Genomic DNA, 15,217 nt, shown 5'->3' on the forward strand with positions numbered 1-15,217 from the left:
ATAGGTTGGTGGGGAATCCCAATCCACAAATCCTTGCGAAGGATCTTCAACATCTTCATGTCTGAACTCTTCATCAATGAATTCGAACTCCTGAAACTCTTCATCCACAGATTCTTTTTACTCCTCCACAGAATATGGATTCGGTTTATGGATTTGTGGTTGGCAAGTAAGGGCCCAATTGGCCTGTCGTGGACTCTTCGCCTCACTCCATGTTTCCCTAAACACCTTTTTTTTGTAGGAATTTTCTATTTTCTTTGTCGCAGCCATAGACCCTTGTCTCCAATTTTGTGACTTCTGGCCCATGGTATAACTATGGGATAAGAAAGCGATGCGCATATATTTCAATAGTTTCTCCCAACTATTGATCTTCAATTTGCCTTCCCGCTTTCTAGTTCTCTTCAGTTGTTGCCACCACGCACCAACTCTTCCTTGGAATGTATGTACCACCAAAGAGACTTGTTGTTCATCGGGCACCCCGTTGAATTCAAAAACCTCTTCAACAGCCAACACCCAATCCAGAAATTTGTCGGGTTCTAGATCCTCGTCGAATTTTGGGATTTTGAGTTCGAATCTACTTACCCGTCGATTGGCATGAGCTTGCGCAAGGTGCTGATGTCCATGCGTTCGGCGCTCTGCAAACGGGCTTCTAGATCCGTTCCCATGTTGACCACACAAGTTAGATAATTGGGTAGTGAGGTCTTCAATTTGATCCCTCATAGCCCTGAATTGATCCTCTGTGTGTTGCCAAGGTTCAACGATAGATTTGCCTTCCGCCTCCGCGAATTGCAGTCTTGGTTGGCGACGACAATTGTTTGGCCCACCACTCATGTGCCTCAAACGAATCGCCGGTTGCTCCTTATGTGCAGTCTCCGTGCGCATGTACACCTCGTTCATGTTTGCAAAGCGGTTGCTTCTCCCTATTCATGGAAAGTGACTGAGCTCTGATACCAACTGATGCAGTGTAGGATTGTGGTGAACAAGAAAAACAACAAGTAGAAGGGATAAATATTTCTAAGATTGTGAAACTATCACAAGAATCAAAGAAATCTTCTTAAAAACTATAGATTCTATCTATGGTTTAAGGAAAAACACAAAGAAACTCAACTCTGAGTAATTCTTATTAAACAAACTCAATAATAATCATAAACTGAATTGTTAAATGCTATAAGCATATATTTATAGCCCAAGACTCGTAGCCCTAAAATAACAATGAAATAAAGTTAATTTAGAAGTCTACGAAAGACAACTAAACTAAATAAAAGACTAACAAAGAAATCTAATTCAAATAAAGACTAAAAGATAAGATAGAATAAACGACTAACAAAGAAACCTAATAAAAGACTAAAAGATAAGATAAGATAAGATAAGCCTTGAATTCCAATCTACATCAAAAAGGCAATACCTAAAAAGTAATAAATAATAGGCAATGGATTCATTGATAATCCTAGAAGGACCCGGTCGCACAAGTAGTAACAAGTGCAAAAGGACTCGATGAGGAGCTCCAAGAGGTGATGGCAACCACTTTGAAGTGGTTGTAGCGGAGGCGGCATAACCTAGAACCGAATGAGATTTGTCAATGAGGAACGAATGCTAGTTGTAAAAGTCTTTGTGACTAGATCAACACAAACAAATCGGGAGACAATAACCTACAAAAAGCAACAAGCGCAGTAGTGCACAAACGAAATAACAAGGATACACTAGAAAAACAACGAAAAAAAAAAAAATTGTAGCGGTGAAGGAGTAGTGAGTTGGAGACGCTACGCGTAGGAGAGGAGAGGCCACGTGCCAGCACCTGGTGGCCGGAAGGGGGAGCAGACGAGGGGGGCAGGAAGTGGGAAGGCCCAAGAGCAAGGTGGTGGGGCATGTCTGACCGTAGGCTCAACAAAGGTTTATAGACCTGACTTTGAAGAAATAAAATCTATTGTATTGTTTGTTAAACAACATCACATTCCTCCACATTTTTCATCTGATTTTTCAAAAAAATTAACATCTAAACATTCTCACTTTTTATATCACATTATTCACTTTTTACTACAATTTAAATAAAAAAAATCACTACAAAACAAAATTTTCTTACTTTTCAATACAACTTTCTCACTTTTCTATACTAATTATTACACTCATATTTTTTCTCACCACTCATGAACAGTGCATTGTTGTTTACCAAACAACACTATAAACCTCTACAGATTTGTGAGGTAGCCGATGAGGGGGAGCGGCACAGAGGCAGAGAGCATCACAGCAGCAAGGAACGATGGGCCAGAGGTGGAGGAAGGGCTGCAACGGTGTTGTTTGGAGGAAAAGGAAACAACAACAAAGAAAGAAGGGGAAGAGACAACAAAAAAGAGAGTAAAAACGGAGGAAAAGGGAAAAGGGAAGAGGGAGGGAAAAAGATCCATCCCTCCTCCCTTGAAAAACCACCAGAGGGGGAGGGAAAGCCTCACTTACTCTTTCTTAGAGAGAAGGTAGACGTTCTCTCTCTAGAGAGAAATGTCCGTATGTAGGAAGTGGAAACTTCTTATCAACATATTGGAATAGAGTAATCCTAGGTACCATCTTTTTATTCTTCTAAAATCCTCCTAAAGCTGATGTGGCTTTTAAAATCATCATTAAATTTCCGATGAATCATACTTGAATTTTGATCCAATGGTAATTTTGAAAATCACATCAGCTTTAGAAGGATTTTAGGAGGATAAAAAAATGGTACCTAACATTACTCATTGGAATATCTTTTGATATACTGAACAGGACCGCGAGAAAAATATTTAATTTTAATAAATATTTTCACATCCACTAATAACAATGCATTTAATCCTATGAGATTAGTGAACTTACAAGTGATATGTAGATTATTTTGAATGGTCAATGAGTAAAATCATACTTGATTGAAGCTGGACATGTTGGTCAACATTTTTAAAACGGATTACGAACATTAAAATTGAGCCATGTCATAATCCTGCGAGGCTTGATTTTCCATGAAAATCATCATAGTTAGTTATAAAAGTTTTATATTATCTTATTTATATGAATTTCCATTAAACTAGTTTTTTTTTTTTTTTTTTTCACATGTCCGCATAAGAAGGGGGAGGGGGATTAGAGCTAGTGACCTCCGCTTCATTAGGCATGGTCCCAGCCGATTGAGCTACCTCTTGAAGACCATTAAACTAGTTTTAAAACACCATTGTTTTTGCATAAATAAAGAGATTTGATGAAATGTCTAGGTTCTAAAAATTTTGTAAAAATATGCTTAGCATGCGCATTTAATCCATTTAATTTAAGTTTTGTGTTAATAAATGTTTTAGGTAACTAAGCCCAATTATAGTTAGAAGGTAATTTTATACTTTGGCCCATTTAGAGTGCTTGTGAGCTTTAGCATTAGTATGCTAGTTAGAAAATGTCCGATTGGACTATTTTGGACCATTCCCCAATAAACAAAATTTGGAAGTTAATTATTGTAACAAAAAAAAAAAAAAAAAGGAAGTTAATTAGTAATTTTTAGAAGTTTCCTAAAGGAAAATAAGAATATAAGTTTTTCTTTTTTTACAAAAAGGAGTTTTTAAATAAATAAAGGGAAACAAAATATATTTTTATAAAATAAAGCTTTATTTTCAAACAAAAAATAACTCTAAGCTTATGAAATAAGATAAAATTCTATTACCGGATAAGAGAAAGTTTAAAGAAAGTAAGAGCATCCGTAAGGAGATAATTTGTATATATTGGTTTAAAATATCAAAGAAGACGCAACAAAAGACCGAAGCTAGGTGGAGTTGTAATGTTTCGTAGAAATCAATTAACTGGTAATTGACTACATGGTTCGCCTCCCAGCCTTGTCTCTCACAAAACAAGACTCAGAGATCATAACCTCTTATAAGAGAGACTACATCGAAAGACTTTTAAGTTTCAACCACAGGATAAAGATATCAATAACTAAAAAATCATAATCATAATAACCAGAGTAATAATAAAGCATCATAACATAGATAGATCCTCAAATGTATTGGTCAAAGCTGATTATAAAATATTACAGACCATAAGCAATTGTTTTAGAATAACATTAACGTCTTAGCATAAGTAAAGCTAACATGATAATAATCTCTATCATCTCTGCTCGGATGGATCCTCCGTCGTCCCACATGGACTTGAGCCATACCGGGTCTAAGTCCTCAAAGATGGCCTGTATCAAGTCCTTCGCCACCAATAGCTGGTTGTTTGAATTCATCATCTGCTAAGCTAGCTAAACCACGCAATTTATACATAATGGAGAGGGGAAGTACAAGGAGTAAGTCTAAAGACTTAGTGAGTAAAAATACATATAGTACTTATGCCATTTATTGATGAACTCCGTATGATAAAATATGTGGCGTTTTGGGCATGCCAGTTATTCATGAATGCAGTATTGATATAGTACATGCTATAATCAAGTGAATTAATGATAATTCAACTGTATGGTCTACCCGAAATATTACTCATTCTCAGCAAGGTTGGCGTTGTCTCGAGGGACCTGTAATACGATGCCGATGCCTTGACCATTGTACGTTACTGTCCATAACACCAGTAGCGCAACCGAGTCCTACCTCAGGTGGCCCACACTACTAATGACGTACATCCTGTAGTGACTAGCCAATTAAGGTTGCGTCGGTCACGAATTAACCATTAGAACACATCCACACACACATTTGACCATAGAGTTAACGTGTATAGTAAGCCCATGGCTGTTATCCTGCACATACCGGTGTACCATGTCATACGATGTAATTAGTCTTGTTCGTATTTTACATACAAGCTCTTACAATCTCATCATATTCATTACCTTGTTAAGTATCACATTTTCACAAAATGTAGAGTTCATAACATAGCAAAGTGTATTCATGAGAGTTGTAAAAATGCATGTTTGGTACACAAAATAGTCGTGCAATGCGGGAAAAATAATGGCTAGTATCATGTGAGGTTATACTCTCTCGGGTTGTATAAATCCTCCAAAAATCCTTTGGTGGTTCCAAGTCTCCAAATCTGTGAAAAGCCTAATCATTAGTCATAAGTCCAAGGTAAAACGAACCTATAACTTTGAAACCATAGACTATTGAACGATTGGGTAAAATGGCGTTCACCCCTGGAACGTTTATGGGCGAATGTTCGGGCTTGAGGCCAAGCATTCGATCAGAGAGTTTCAGGTGAAACCTCATTTGGTCCAACAATCTCCTAAGCAGTCCTAAATTGGTTCCAAAGCTACAAAAGGGTTACTAACACATTCTAGCCCAAAATAACATCATTATGCAACAAGAATATATATAATGGAAAGAAAACACTCAAAATAATATTAAGACCTATACTCCTAGATTTCTAGCAACTATGCTACTATAAAAATGCAAGGCTACCACAACAACCTAAGAAAATACTTAGAGAGAGAGTTACCTCCACACAGCAAGACTCCTCAAAAAGTTCCTCCTCCTTCCTCAAGAAAACCAAGGAAATCTCTCACTATCTCACAACAACACTCAAGCAGGGTTTCTCTAGGGCTCAAAGAGCAAAATAGTTTGGTGAAGGGCGTGGGAGGGGGTATTTATAGGGTAGGAAAAGCTGTGAGCTTTGTAGGATTAGGCCTGCAGTGCAGCGAGCGTTCGGTACTATTGTGTCGAATGTTTGTGTACTGTTTATCCAATGGTTGTAGGGTTGCAATCGTACGCTCGGGCAATATCCAATGGTCAACAAAAAGTCAACAAATGTTCGGGCTGGTCCCCACACGAGTGATTGTGTACTATTGTAGGCGTATGTTCGGGTGGTCCCCACAATTGCGTTCGGTCAGAAAGTCCAAAATTTCTAAAATGACCCTCCAGCTACTCCTAGTGACCTAAAAGTCCAATTAACCATTTAACTAAGCTATCTTTGCATAATTAATTATTTGGATCACTACAGGAGTGCACTATACTAAAAAACATTTATGTAAAAGTATGGGCTATCATCAAGTTAGTCACGCTGAGTGTACCTAGAAATTAATTAGATGGCCTAGATAACACCCATGCGACCACAAGTGGCGTCAGGTTCTTCAGGATTACGTCCAGCCCCACGCATACAAAGCATAACAGTATGTATAGGCCATAGTATGAGATTAAAAAGTAAGCTAAAAGTTTAGTTCTTTTACAAGTTAATAAGATTATTTTCTAAGTTGAACTGATGTTTAGAGAAGAAAAAAATTGAAGTAAAAGTTTACAAGCCCAATTTTATAAAGAGTTATATCAAACATTCTACACTAAACTTAAGTTACATTTGATATGTGGAATAGCTATTCCATTAGAAAAAAGGAATAGCTTTTATTATAAATAGAAGACGATGGAATGAAATAGTATTAGAATAGTCATTCTCATGGCCAATGAGAGAATGACTATTCCTTAAATTGAGAATAGTTGAATATGTATACATTAACACCTAAACTATTTTATTCTTTTTTTTTTTTATGGAATAACTATTCCGCATACCAAGCGTACTCCTAATGTTTAAAGATAAAGGTGTGATGCCCCGAGTTTCCAATAGTAAGCGACGCCAATAATAAACCATTTTTGCGTAAACCTAGGAAGTTATTTTTTGAAAATTTAGTTAAATTTAACTTTCAAAATGTAATTTTTTAGATATAGCTAGTCAATTTTTAAGACTACCAAATATCAAATTCTCTAAATTTTTCTACTTTAACTACATATTATTTTTTATTAGTAAAACTTGATAAGTGCTAGAATATTCATATTTTCAGCCCTTAACTTGCATGTTTTAATCCTTTAGTTTTGGTTAATTAGGCAATTTTACTTCCTTTTTGTATTTTCTTTGTTTTATAGGCTTTTGGAAGAAAATAAAGCGTTTCTGGAAAAATTCCAAGCTTAAAGGGCAAATTGGGAAGATCTAGAAGATATGATTAAGCTTAACCAATCATGGTTAAAGTTTAATCAAATAAAGGAAAGGATTAATTCGGAATTTCTCAATTTGAAGTCAAATCGGATTGGATGCAAAATTGGATTCTGAATATGTCTCGGTATTTTGGCCATAACTTTCAGCTCAGATATCCGATTGAGGTGATTCAAGCGGCATTGGAAAGATAACTCAAACTTATACAATTCATTGTGAAATAGAATTTTCCCAATTCGGAGCGCCGCAAGGCCAAAATCACGCCGCAAGATAGGACCGCAATTCTGGGCGAATCCTATTCCGATTTGGGCTTAGGTTTTCTTTAACCTAATTGGGCTTGGACTTAAATCTCCGAAATTCCTAAGATTACTAGGGCTTCTAGGACTCTCCTAATGTCACATGCATGAATTGGTGGAGATGAGTTAGCAAGCTAAGTTGGCAGGTGTTGGTGATGCATGAAGATAATCCCACGTGCTGATTAGTTAATTCAGTTAGGTGGTTAGCATGAAGTTGTAATTCAGTTAGGTGGTTAGTTACACGAGCACTATAAATAGTTCTCTCTTCAATTGTAAAGGCAGCTTGGTTGTTTGTAGTTCTTAATGAACATGGAGATTGGCACTCTCGAATGTGCTTAGGAGGCTGTAACCCTCGAAGTTACTGATTGCTCAATAAAAGTTCTCTTCTTCTTCTCAATTTCCATTCTTTTCTCTTTCATCTTTTATTCTTTTCTTGCTTACTCTCCATTACAGTATTGAATCCATATCAGTACTGTAACAAGTGGTATCAGAGCCCTTGATCCATTTGGGATATTCTGGTTTTATTTTTTTTCTTCTTTGGTCTATATGAAAACAAGGTCAGCGATGGCAGAAGAAGCAACACAGTGGGAACAAGGCCGGCAGTTAAAAGCAGTCCAAACTGAGTGTGTGGTGTTGCAGTCAGCCATGAAGGATCTTCAGGATTCTAATGTTGAAATTAAATCAACTATAAATCAGTTGATTTTGGACTCTGCCGAAAATAAGGCAGCAATGAAGGCCATGATGGGAATGATGACCAAGCAGAAACATCCTATGCAGCAGGGTGGGGATGAAGTTGGGCAAGTTCAAGGTCATGTTGCTGCGAGCCAGTGGGAAAGGCAGTTTGCAGAGGAGTCAACAACCAATGATGGGATTTTTACGAAGGCTTTTAGGCTGGAGTTTCCTACTTTTAATGGTGAGGATCCAGATTCTTGGTGTTATAGGGCAGAGCAGTTCTTTGACTTCTATCGTGTTCAGGAAGGGCAGAAATTGAGAATTACTTCATTCCATATGGAAGGTAAAGCTTTATCTTGGTTTCAAGCTTTGCGTAATACTCATAATCTGTCTAGTTGGAATGATTTTTTGGTGGCTATTCAAGTTAGATTCGGTAAGGGTGCATATGATGACCCTATCTAAACTAAAACAAGTTGGTTCTTTAGATGAATATAAAACTCAGTTTGAAGTATTAGCTAATAGAGTCTTATTGTTGATTGATTCTCATAAACTGAGTATGTTTTTGGGGGGTTTGAGGGATGAAATTAGACTTCCTGTGAGGATGTTTAATCCCAAGACCTTGAATGATGCTTATGCTTTAGCAAAACTTCAAGAGGAGTGTTTGGTAACTAACAGCAGGTCAGGGAAATATTTTTGGAAGAATCAAGGAGGGGGGAATGATGGCAATACTGGTTTTTCTAAAGGGAGTAATTTGTATGGAAATAGAATGCAGTTTTCCAATTCTCCTAGACAGATTCAGGGGGGTGTTGGAGGAATTAATCAGGCTAGAGGAATTGTTAATGATGTTCCTAAAGCACTGGTTCTAGTACAGAAAATATCTCCTGCTCAGATGGATGAAAGGAGAAAGAAGAGTTTATGTTACTCTTGTGATGCCAAATGGAGTAGAGGGCATGTGTGTGTTGTACCTAAGTTGTTTATGGTTGAAGAGGTTATAGAACAGAAAGTAGTTGCTGGGGTTGATGTGAGTGACAAAGAGGAGGAGGATCCAGGACAATTTTTTTTAGATGAAGAGCCAGAAATCTCTCTGAATGCCATTACAGGCACTCCTAATCCGAAAACTATGAGGGTTATTGGAGTTTTAAGAAATCAGCAAGTAGTCATTCTTATAGATTCTGGTAGTACTCATAATTTTGTTGATGCTCAACTAGCTAATCTGTTGGGAATTGTAAGTGCTAGTGATGATTCTATTAAGGTGAGGATTGCAAATGGCCAGGTGATTACCAGCCCAGGAAAGAGTCAGGACCTTACACTTCTGGTGCAAGGAAATTTTTTTCGAATGAACTTGTACATTTTGCCTTTAGCTGGTTGTGACATTGTGTTGGGGATACAATGGTTGAGGTTGTTAGGTCCCATTTTGTGGGATTTTGATCAGTTAACCATGGAGTTTCAATTTGATAATAAGAAGTGTGTGTTACATGGGCTGCAGCAGGGTCCTCAATTGAGTTTGGAGGATGGGAAGTCATTGCAAGGGCTTCAGAAGGGAAGCAAAGGTGTCATGTTACAGCTTATTAATAATACAATGCAGCCAGAACAAGAAGATCATGTAGGGAGGAAGGTTGAAGTGGAAAAAAATGGACTATTTGATGATATACTTGAGCAATTTGAAGATGTATTCCAAGAACCTACTGGTTTGCCTCCCAGCAGGGCTCATGATCATGCCATTCCTTTACAGCCAGGAGTTCAGCCAGTGTCAGTAAGACCCTACAGGTATCCTTTTTATCAAAAAGAAGAGATTGAGAAGATAGTTAGACAATTGCTGAAATCTGGAGTTATCAGAAGCAGTACTAGTCCCTTTTCATCTCCAGTGTTGCTTGTCAGGAAGGCTGATGGAACTTGGAGAATGTGTATGGATTATCGATCCCTCAACAAAGTGACAGTTAAGGATAGGTTCCCTATTCCTGTGGTAGAGGAACTCTTGGATGAACTTTGGGGGTCTACAAAATTTTCTAAGCTGGACTTGATATCTGGTTATCACCAGATTAGGGTAGTGGAAGAAGATATACCCAAAACAGCTTTTAGAACACATGAAGGGCATTATGAGTTCTTGGTTATGCCTTTTGGCTTAACAAATGCTCCTTCAACTTTCCAAAGTTTGATGAACCATTTGTTCAAACCTCATTTAAGGAAATTTATTTTGGTGTTCTTTGATGATATTTTGGTGTTCAGTAAAGATGTGGAGCAACATAGAATTCATTTGCAGCAAACTTTGGATATTTTGAGGCAGAATAAGTTGTTTGCTAAGAGATCCAAATGCAGATTTGGGTGTGATGAGGTGGATTATTTGGGGCACATTGTTTCTCAACAGGGTGTAAGAGCTGATCCCGGTAAGATTAAGGCCATGGTGGATTGGCCCTTTCCAACTAACATCAAGGCTTTGAGGGGTTTTTTGGGGTTGACTGGCTATTACAGGAAATTCATTAGAGGGTATGGTTCAATTGCTGCTCCATTGACATCTATGTTGAAAAAGAATGCATTTTCTTGGGATGAAGCTGCAAAGGGTGCTTTTTTGGATCTTAAGATTGCTGTGACTCATTCTCCTGTTTTAGCTTTGCCAAACTTTGCTCAACCTTTTGTCATTGAATGTGATGCAAGTGGGGTAGGAATAGGTGCAGTTTTGATGCAAAGCAGTAGGCCTATTGCTTATTTGAGCAAGGCTTTGAAGGGAAGGGCTCTTCTCATGTCCACTTATGAGAAGGAACTATTGGCTTTAGTAACTGCTATTCAGAAGTGGAGACCCTATTTGTTGGGGCAGAGTTTTGTTGTTAAAACTGACCAACAAAGCTTGAAGTTTCTGTTGGAGCAAAAGGTTGGTACTCCCTTTCAACAAAAATGGATTTCCAAGCTGTTGGGGTATGATTTCACAGTAGAATTTAAGAAAGGGGTGGAAAATAAGGTGGCAGATGCCTTGTCTAGGAGGGAAGGTTGGGCAGAAGAGATCTCACTTGCTCTTTTGTCAATCCCTACCTCGGATTGGGTGGATAGGTTGAAAAGGCATTATAAGGAGGATCTACTTATGCAGGGATTGATTACTAAGTGGTTAACTAATCAATTGAATACCACTAAGTATGCTTACAGGGAGGGGCTGCTGTTTTACAAAAACAGATTGTGCTTAGGTAATGATCCAACCATTAAGGCTCAAGTTCTATCCTTTGTTCATGGTGATCCCATTGCAGGCCATTCTGGTTATGAGAAAACAATGCAGAGGGCTAAAATAGATTTTTTTTGGAAGGGCATGAAGAAGGATCTTAAGCAGTTTATTAAGGAGTGTGAAGTTTGTCAGAAAATGAAATATGAGAACACTTCTCCTGCTGGGTTGCTGCAACCACTTCCCATTCCACTTCAGATTTGGTCTGATATCACCATGGATTTTGTAGAAGGATTGCCTCTTTCCAGTGGACATTCTGTGGTTTTGGTAGTAGTGGATCGGTTGTCCAAGTATGCTCATTTCACTCCCCTGGCTCATCCATATACTGCTTTAAAGATTGCTCAACTCTTTGTAAGCAATATAATCAAACTTCATGGTATGCCTACCTCTATTGTTTCTGATCGGGATCCTACCTTCACCAGTGCATTCTGGAAGGAATTATTTAGAATGCAGGGGACAACACTCAAGATGAGTACCAGCTATCATCCACAAACTGATGGACAAACCGAGATAGTAAACAAATGCTTGGAGAGCTATTTAAGGTGTTTTGCTCATGATAGGCCACAGCAATGGTTATCTTGGCTGCCTTGGGCAGAGTACTGGTATAACACCAGTTGGCAAGAGTCCATCAAGATGACACCCTTTCAAGTGGTTTATGGCAGGCTTCCTCCTAGGTTATTATCCTATGTGCCAGGCACAACTCAGGTGGCAGCTGTAGATGAGGTTCTGAAATCTAGAGAGGAAATCCTGGGGCTTCTACAGCATAACCTTCAGCATGCTCAGCAGAGAATGAAGAGGTATGCTGACTTGAGAAGGTCAGAGAGGACTTTAGAAGTTGGTCAGCAGGTGTATCTCAGATTGCAGCCTTACAGACAAGGGTCTTTGGTTACTAGGAGGGCTTTGAAATTGTCTCCTAGGTTTTATGGTCCCTTTACAGTGATTAGGAAGGTGGGGGAGGTGGCTTATGAATTGAATTTACCTCAGCATGCTCGGATTCACCCTGTGTTTCATGTGTCCCAGCTCAAGCCTAAGGTAGGTAGCAGCAATATTGTAGTCCCTACTCTGCCCCCAGTAAATGCTGATGGTATCATTCAGCCTGAACCAGTGGAGGTGCTGGCTCGCAGGTCTAGACCTCAAGATCATAAGGCAATCACTGAAATTCTGGTTAGGTGGGCAGGACAATCTCAGGAGGATGCCACTTGGGAAGAGTTCTATGCTTTGAAAAGGGCCTATCCACACCTTGTGGGCAAGGTGTTCTGAAACAGGGGAGTATTGTCACATGCATGAATTGGTGGAGATGAGTTAGCAAGCTAAGTTGGCAGGTGTTGGTGATGCATGAAGATAATCCCACGTGCTGATTAGTTAATTCAGTTAGGTGGTTAGCATGAAGTTGTAATTCAATTAGGTGGTTAGTTACACGAGCACTATAAATAGTTCTCTCTTCAATTGTAAAGGCAGCTTGGTTGTTTGTAGTTCTTAATGAACATGGAGATTGGCACTCTTGAATGTGCTTAGGAGGCTGTAACCCTCGAAGTTACTGATTGCTCAATAAAAGTTCTCTTCTTCTTCTCAATTTCCATTCTTTTCTCTTTCATCTTTTATTCTTTTCTTGCTTACTCTCCATTACAGTATTGAATCCATATCAGTACTGTAACACCTAAGCCCTATAAATAGACCTCTAAGCCTCACAATTGAGGGGGATCAGACGAAGACGCGCCGGGGGCGCCGTTCTTGGTTGCTTTCCGTGTTTTCTGGGTTTTTGTTGCTTGGAACTCGAATTCTTTTGTAAGTTTTTAATTTTAATGAAGTACTTTAGTTTCTTTATGATTTCTTTTGTCATGAGAGGCTAATTCTTCAACTAAGGTTGAAGATGAAGCCTCACCATTGATTAGTTTTATATTTTTATGTTTCGTTCGTACAAATCCGTCATTTAATGTAATGTATGTTCGTTTCAGTTCAATTGTGTGACAAAATTGTGATTGATTGTTGTTTATAAATCGTGAAAATGTTGGATATTCGTTGTGTTTCATCAAACGGATACATCGAATGATTTGATTGAGACTTATATCCATTGTGATTTACGGATACAATGGATGATTTGATCTCAATTGGATATTCGTTGTGATTTGTAATAGAGATGGATTCATCGAATGATTCAATTGGTTTATAAAAAAACAATAAAACATATATAGGTTTAATTGTTTGTCGGATGCATGAATGAAAACATAAGAATGTATGCTTTGATTTGGTGAGGTGAATTCTAAAACCTTAGTCGTTTATCTTTTGATTATTTTTATTTTATTTAGTTTATGTTAGTTTATTTTCAAAATCAAAATCATTCGGAACTAGGTTAAGATATAATTGATTTACATAGAAATTAAATTTCACAAACACAATTCCCTGTGGATCGACCTCGCACTTGCACACACACTATATTGCACACGACTCGTGCGCTTGCGAGTACAATTAAATTTGTACATCAAATTTTGGCGCCGTTGCCGGGGATTTGTTTGTTTGTTTAAATTGATTTTATTTTTCTACTAGTTATTTTCTTTTTACAATTTGTTGCCTTTTATTTTTATTTTTTTTATTTGTTTCTGTTTATAGTTACTAATAAAAAATAAAAAATAAAAAAGAGAAAAAGTTGTTTGTTTTTGTTGTTTCTGTTGCAGCTCTGCCGAAGGAACTAGTCCCTGCCAAAGCGCTTGATCGCACATCACCTACACTCGAGCGCATTCGAGCCTAACGCAGCAAGCATCCCGCGTGCCTGCGCTCGACACTTCCGCAGGTGCGCGCGAGCGCACACCCCGCGCCCATGTACGCTCGATCGCACATCACTTGCGCTCGAGTGCACCTTCACAGACTACACCAAAACAGGCCAGCACCTTGAATTTTGCCAAACTTATGTTTGGTCCGTTTTGTGAGTTTTTGTTTTGATTTTTTTGTTTTTAATTTTTGGTATTTTTGTTTATTTTATTTAAAAAAAAAAAAAAACCAAAAAAAAAAAAAATCCAAAAAAATCCAAAAAAAATTTTGGTTAATGTTTCATGTGGAAGTGTGCTTTGTTTAAAGAGTGAGGATAAGCATGAATTTTCCTTTAGGTAATTTTAATGCTACCCTTAGTTGTAGGACACCCACTTTTTCCAACCATCCTCATCATTTTCACCCACATGGACCATGTTCATACTGCTCTAATCCTTATCATAGTTCAGGTAATTGTCCATCTTGGGAACAATTTTCCAATTTTTCACATAAGCAGATGAACACCAATTTCTCCAGTTTGGGGTCTGAATCAAATTTCAATTGCTACACCCTCGATTGGAGCAACCATTCTAATTTCTCGTGGCAAGCTAATGCTACGGGAAATTATGCTCCCCAATTTGATGAACTGCACCATCCTGAATATCCGCAGTTTGACAACCAATCCTCTACCCCTTCACCCTGCAATTATCCTCCACAAGATTTAACATTGGAAAACACCCTCAAAGAGTTCATACAGTCTAATGGCCAAACCTTGCAAGAGCTTAAAAATGCCACCATGGTCAACTCCCAAGCCATAAATGAAGTGAAGAATGCAGCCATGGCCAACACTCAAGCAATTGAAAAGTTGGAAGGACAGCTTGGTTATTTAGTTGCTGAACTCACTAGAATAGAGGAAGAAGAGCTTCAAAGTCAGTTGATGGCTGAAAGGCACTACATGATTGATGAGGATGATTCTAGCAATCCTTATCATGAGCATGTCAAAGCCACCACCCCAATTAGGAGAGAGAAAATTGTTGAGGAGACTGTTGATGAGACAAGTCTAGAGGACCCATTGGGAAAGTGCTTTGCTCAATTTGGATGTGACCTAGACCTTGACAAGTTACTTGAGCAAGCTGATGCCTTATTGGACTCCACTCCTAAGATGCGAATTGAAAATGGGGAAACCACTGAGATATCATTCCCTAACTCACCCTCATTAGCAGCTGAGCCTTTCATTGTGGGTAACCATGAGGAGAAAGAAAAAGAGGAGCAGGTTGATCACATTGAGCCCCCATCAACTCCAAATCTGTCCAGTGACAAGGGAGTGAGTACTGAAGCTCACTCCTTCATCAAAATCCCTCTTGAGACAATTCATGAACCCCAACCTTCAGTTTTTCAATGTCTCAAAGAG

The sequence above is a fragment of the Corylus avellana genome, chromosome ca5, assembly GCF_901000735.1.
Source record: "Corylus avellana chromosome ca5, CavTom2PMs-1.0".
In the NCBI taxonomy this organism is placed as follows: domain Eukaryota; kingdom Viridiplantae; phylum Streptophyta; class Magnoliopsida; order Fagales; family Betulaceae; genus Corylus; species Corylus avellana.